This window comes from Nicotiana tabacum, chromosome 8, assembly GCF_000715075.1.
Source record: "Nicotiana tabacum cultivar K326 chromosome 8, ASM71507v2, whole genome shotgun sequence".
NCBI classification, from domain to species: Eukaryota; Viridiplantae; Streptophyta; class Magnoliopsida; order Solanales; family Solanaceae; genus Nicotiana; species Nicotiana tabacum.
The window spans coordinates 203406176-203413801 of NC_134087.1; positions in this window are offsets into that span (position 1 = coordinate 203406176).

The window sequence follows — 7626 nt, forward strand, 5'->3', positions numbered from 1 at the left end:
TATTTAGGACTCCCCAATTATATAAAGAGGATCTCATCCATTTGTAAATCATTCATGATTGACTCAGAAGAATACATACATTCATTACTTTCTTGCTATTTCATTTTACTGTTCATTAGAGCTGCTTTATAATTTGCTATTCCTATTCTCACACCTCGAGATAGGGGTGTTCATAAAAACCCGAAAAATCGAACCAAACCGAAAACCAAACCAAACCGACCAAAAAAACCGATAATTTTTGTTTGGTTTGGTTTGGGTTTGGTTTTAATTAAAAAAAACCCGAACCAAACCGAATATAGGAGTAGCAGAAAAAAACCGAACCAAACCGACTATAGGAGTAGCTATTTCAAATTTATTATTACACCTATATATATGTATATTATTATACAAAGTTTCAAAAAATTTATGGTAAATATTAATAGTTTGCACTTTTAATATAGTTCTTTACCTTTACATTCTAGTTTGATTGGTAGTTTTTTTTTTTTTTTTTTAGTGTAAGAATCCATTTCGTGTTAAACATAACATATTTTTAATTGAGTTCTTAAATTATTCATCACTATTTGATTCAATTATCATCAATATATTTTGGTAAATAATAAATTTTTCAAAGGGCAACTGATTTAATGGTGTTACATTGAAAATGTGGTCGCTGGAATATGTGTTTGGTAGTGTATGTCTTATATTTAAGAAAAAACTGACAAAAAACCGAAAAATCGACATAAACTGAATCGAGAAAAATCGACTTAATTGGTTTGATTTGGTTCTAATATTTGAAAAACCGACTTGGTTTGGTTTTTTTTTAGGGAAAAAATCGATCCAAACCGAACCATGAACTAGGGGTGTACAAAGGAAACCGACAAACCGCACCAACCCGATAATCCGAGTCAAACCGAGAAAAAAAAATCGACTATGGTTTGGTGTTGGAAAAAAAAACCCGACCATAATTGGTTTGGTTTGGTTTTAACTAAAGAAGGTCAAACCGAAACCAAACCAACCCGACATTATGTATATAGAAATTTTAGATATATTTAATCTATAAATATACTTATTGTGATGTAATTTATAAATATTTCTTAAAAGATTTCATAATTTTATCTTTTGAGGTATTATTTCAAGGTTGGACTTAGAACTTTTGAATGTTCCAATAAGTTTTCTAGCTATCAACACTAGTAAATTAAATAGTGCTAATAAAAGCCCAAACCAAAATTTAATCAATACTAATGCTAACAAAAAACATTCAATTCAATACTACGAACGTGAATGTATTGAATATCTATTTTTTGTTTTGTAATAATTTAGATAAAAATGCATAACCTATTTTTATTTTTTCTTTAGCGTTTAGTCATGTAATTAATACTCCCTTGTTAGTCTACTTATTTTAGCATAACTTAGTACTTTTAGATTATGTTTATTTTTATTATGGCTCTTTAACTAACAATATTTGTATTACATAATTTTATTGTCTTTATTGTTGAATATTGTAGGATAATGCCATGACATATCTCATATTTTGTATTGTTTTCTTGAAAAATACTTTATATAGTTGTATCTTACTAGGACTAAAGAAATACTTTGAGCACAATTTATATGTTTTGTTCTACGAAGATTTTACCGGAAAAAATCCAAAAAAATTCGAATAACCCGAAACCCGAGAGTGAAAAACCCGACTTTTATTGGTTTGGTTTGGTTTCAGATTTAATAACTTGACACAATTGGTTTGGTTTGATAATTGTAAAATCCGAACCAACCCGACCTATGTACACCCCTACAATGAACACCCCTAATCCTAAGCTTTAGCTAATGGGCCAAAAACTTAAAAGAGTGTTGCACTTTACTTCCTTCTGCTATGACTCTGTGAACGGGCTTGAGTTTTTGGCCATTAATACACTTCGTCAAGGGCTCTTGTCAAGATAAAACAACGGAAACTATCAGCTATGTCCATTTATAAGTAGCTCATTATAAAAATTGGCCAATTTATAAAATATTATTAATATTAGCCAATTAGCTATTTGTAACAAAAAATGGTCAAATTGTTGCTTTCTTTGAGTGATTGTTATTAGAATAAATTGAGTATATCTTAAGGAGCTTGAATCTTAGTTTTAGGATGATTTGGTAAAGTTTTGAGGTGGTTTGAATTGAAAATTCGAAGTAAAAACTGAACATGAAAAAAAATAATGAGTATCACACTGTGTATCATTTGTGTATCACATGTGTATCATACTTGTATCAATTGTGTATCACATGTATACCTGTATGTGAGATACATTCGTGATACATGTATCGCAGAAGAATTTTTTGAACTCGATTTAATTACGAATTTTGATACAAAACCAGTCCAAATCACCTCCAATCTTCCTCAAATTTTGTATATTGACTTATCTATATGTTTTCAATGAATTTCAACTATACTCATAGAAAAAGTTCATTTTTTGCTTAGATTTTTGGAATATTATAATTTTTTTTGTAATTCATCACCTTATTTGCTACCTCATCCATGAAATTTCCTTTCCGTCTTGGATCTAATGTTGCTAATTATGCTTAAAAATATGGAAGGAGAATTTTGCATGTGATTTTTTTAGAAAAAGAATCTTATTTATTTGGTTTTTCAATTTTTATATGTGCTTGGCTAGTTTTGGTAAGTTTATGACTAATGGCTAGAGGTTGGTAAGTTGAGACTTATTTGGGACATTTGTGTAAGTTCCCATCAAACAATAATCTTTCTTTGTTTTGGGCCTTTATTTGTCTATGAATAAATAAAATTGATCGTAAAACAGTCACTAACCAGACAAAAAAAGTGTTCTAGTTACACGCAGAAATGGTTATTTCACGGGAGAAATTCAAAAATAGTCAGATTTACAAGTGGTCATCCAAAAATAGCCACAATTTTAAAAATAATCGAAATTTAGCCATTTTTATGTACAGATAAATTTGAACGAAAGCACTGTTCAAAATCCGAAAAAATACTCCAGTATGAATATTGGAGTTCTAGCATAAGTATACTGGAACGCCAACATATTATAATTGAGTTCCAGCATAACTATATTGGAACTCCAATATATTATAATGGAGTTCCAACATAAGTATACTGGAACTCCAGCATAATATACTGGAGTTCCAGTATAATATACCAGTCCAGCATAATATGCTGGAAGTTCATACACAGGTGCACCAATCTCCAATATATTATGCTGGACTGGTCCGTCCTGTTGCAGTAAAATAATGGCTATTTTTCAATGACTTTAAAAATGCTGGCTATTTTTAAATGACCAGTCCGAAAACTGGCTAGCCCGTGCTATTTTAATTTATTCACGCTTGCTGAAATGTGCTTTATATTATATATAACAAACAAGCTCTTTGTTTACTGAATATTCTTCTGCAAAAAGATACATTATTAAAAGTTTAAAGTGTGTTCTGCCTGAAATAAAATCGAGACATTTCCTGATATGTAATTAACTTTTATTCTTGTCATGAAAAAAAAAGAGGAACCGTAAACATAAAGGACGCAGTTACTTTGTAGAGGAATACACAATGAAAGAAATGTTCTTTTGTTTCTTTCTATTATAAAACTAGAAAAGATTATGCTATAATTTCATAAAGCAGTCGCAACCAAGAATGGAACTTAGTGGTCAATGAAGTATGATGAGAATTATGAGGTGTTGAGTTCAAATTTTAGTAGAGGCAAGGATCACTTGTGGATTTCTTCCTATCCACCTAAACTTTGATGGACAGAGTTATTCAATACCTATACAGATGGATGTCCGTGAAAACTATTTGAAAAAGAGTCAAATACACATAATCACCATTTAGTTTTGGCAAATATAATGGGCCGGTAACATTGGACCCGTGAATAATACATTACTTTGGACCCCTAGATCGCTGAACTGTCTCACTCAACTATATTAAGGGTGTTCAAAATGTAATATAATCATATAAAATATTATTTGACTTATATATACAATGTAGTTTTTCAATAAACAGTGTTCGCTTGACCACCGTTGACATAGTATAGCTACGCCACTAATAGAAGTTAGCAGATACACCATGAGATGAAATAGTTGTCGGAGGTAGCAGATATTCGGTGTAATAGTTGAGGCATGCACAAACTGACTCGAACTTCACCGTGATAAAAAGATTCTTAAACATTTTTTTTTTCATTATACAAGTGTTGAATAATGAAGCACTACATATCTTTTTGTGCTAGAGGTTTGTTGATTGATTGGACAATGATATTTTTGCGGCTTTCTCTTTCTGATGTCTCTCTCTGCCTTCAATAAGATCTCAGAAATAAATCTTGTAAAGGAAAAAGGAAGACTATATTATGTTAACCTTTTTCCAACTTTTTTTCGAATGATAAAGATGAAAACTACAATTCGATATATCTCTTAATTGGCCAATAAATGTTTTGGTTTCTTTAAAATGAAATGCATAATTTAAACATGTTTTGGGACAAGGGGAATGTCCATATCATGATAAATAATTTTTAAAAAAGCCTATAAAAAAAGCTTTTTCTCCTTTTTGTCTTCCACCACCAGCTCGTGGGGCTGCCATCTTTTGTCTAAATCACAGTATTCAATATGCATGATGTAAATTTACTTGAAACTTGAAAGCTCAAGGGAACCAACGCCTTAATAACTCTTAAACGACATCCCGTTGCATTAAGTATTTCATATTTACGTAGGGTTCGAAAAAAAATCGCACCCTAATGTGATTTAGAGATATTAACCTATACAACGTAGTGTTGCTCGAAAAAACTAGAGTTTGAATTATAAGGGATTGTTTGGTTCACATTCTAGTCATGCATGTAGAGATTATAATGTGGCGACTAATAATATAATAATTTGTTAAGTGAGCAATTAGTAATAGTGAAGAAGTTTGGGGTATTATCATTTTTAGCACGCGCCAGAAAACTATTTATATTTGGTAGCCGAAAAATATATAAAATTTGTATATAACATACAAAATGTATATGTATACGAAAAAATATACAAATTTTGTATATTTTCGACTATTATTTTTACAGCGGCTATATAATGTCATTTTTCCAAGAAGTTTTCATACGGAGGATAATAATACTTGGATTATGTAGTAATTACTTATTTGAAGGACATTTTTTTCTTGAGATACCTATGGTCTATGTTTTGCTCATTATACATATATTCTTTTGAAATCATACATTTTCTTTTTCATGTTAGTCCAATCATAAATTAATTCATCTTTGTACCTCAAAGTCATTTTGTTTATCAACGTATTGTTTTCTCTCTTTCTATTTTACGATAGGATCTTTACGCAATTAGTCAGTCGGGTTCATTCTTTACTTTTTTTTTAATTGACCAATATAGATTATATACTAATTACACACTGTTATATATGTTATACATGAATTATATATTGGCCCGCTATTTCTGAGCGACTATTTGAGTTAATTCTTCTTTTATGATATGATGTATCCTCTTGAATTCACTTTAGGACGAGCTATCAATTTCAAAGTGAATTTATTGGACGAAGAGGCAAAATTTTTTTCTCTTTATTTTGTCTCCTAAACAGCTCATATAATACTGCCATAGAAACCTTAAAAGAAAAAGGGACCAGCAATATTAAAAAGGTTTCCAAACCAATGATCAATCCCCTGAAAAATTGAACACACACGTGAATTGACTATAAATAAAGATATATATAATAATTAATATATAAAGGAAAGTTAAGTGCTTGATCAGATTCAGTCAGAAATGAGGGCGGAATATCATTTGTGTCTGAGAAAATGTAAGCAATGCAAATCTAAAATAGTCCTCACCAATATGTTCCTAAACAAACCACCACCCACGGCCACTTTTTCGACGTCGAGCCGGAATTTGAAGTTTATGATTTTAAAAACGGAGTTAGAAGATTACGTACAAATAGTGATGAAGTCAGAAAATTCAATTACACTGCGCAAAGGAGAGAAATAGTAATTTGTATATAATCGATAACAAGTAATATTTTTTCCTATATATAGTTAGACCTTTCTATAACAACCATTCACTATAAAACCCAAAATTTTCTCGGAATTGATTTTTATGTAATGTTATACTATATATCCAAATATAACAGCACTTCACTATAACAACAAAAAAATATCGAAACAAACAAGACTGTTATAAAGAGATTTGACTGTACCGTATAATTTTTCGGCGAAGGGTATTTGGTTGACCACCTTTTGACCATACATAGCTTCGTCATTGCGTATGAGTTTGGTAAAACGCAATAGCTTTAGTCTAAATCTTTTATTTGTATTACAAAATTCACTAAAAATGTACAAAAATAAAATTTAGAACCCGATTACTAATACCTGATGGTGTTATTCTAGAATTCAGAACTCATAAAGATCAAATCTGATTCTGCCTTTGATGAGTTCTGAACTTCGAATTCATAGATCGTTTTAGTTATTGTATATGTACATATTTAAAGAATTTTTAAAATAAATATAGAGTTTAAGCAAAAGCTACTGAATTTATCCGAACCCAACGAACACCGCCAATTACACCGCCCCTTGCCCCACTCACAACTTTATTCCAGATACAAACATTCCAAGCCTTTATATTCTTACGTCGGCCAATATATGCCAATTCAACAGTCAATTCAATGAACAACCATGCAATTCACATACCACTATATTTCTCAATTTCAATGTCGATATTGAGTAAGGATTTGACTATCTTTCTGCCGTCACTCGAATTTATATTTTGTTGAGTCGTACATTCAAGATTTAAATATAAAAAACTCAACTTTAAATTAATGTTTTAACACTGTAACTTTATTGTACTTTTAAAATTATATCTTCAAATTTAATATTTATTCAAATTTTAGTGATTTTCACCACACATATATATCTTAAAACTCCATTCAAAAATATTGGGTTCAGTTGAACCCGTAGCATAATGATTGTATCCTAACTTTAGAGGTAGATTCAGAATTTAAAATGTCATAACTTCAACTTTTAATATTATGACTTATGAGTACTGAACTCATAATACTTTTGAAATTATGAGTTAAGAATCTAGTATTTGTGTTACGTACGAAAAAAGTTCTTGGTTCATTTGAACGTGTAGCTAACACAAAAGTTGTATCTGCCACTGATTCTACAGAGTTTAAGTTATGTGTAATGATCGTGTATAACTTATTTACACTATTGAGTTGAACTACAACTAGTGTACCTTTTTTTAACAAACTTGATATAGTAACGTCAAAAATAAGATAATAATATGCTATAATATATTGAATTTTGATAGTATAAAAATTCTTTACAGTATCGTATCTATATAACTTACATGCATCTCTTTCTATATTAATTGTAAATACTGCATCAACATTGCTAAAAGAGCAGTCTGATGCACAAAGCATCTCACATTTATGCAAGGTCGGGAAAGGGCCGCACCCCAAGAGGTGTGATGCAGACAGCCTATCCTGATGCAAGTATTAATGATTGCTTCCGCAGTTCGAACTCACGACCTATATGTTACACGTAAATAATTTTACTTTTGCTCTAAGGCTCTCCGCCAACGCGTCGACACTGCTATTTCAAGTATTTTGGTCATTTCCTCCTCTCTCCATGTCTAAAAATTGAAGTGGTGAAAGTAGGTGTGAATGTGC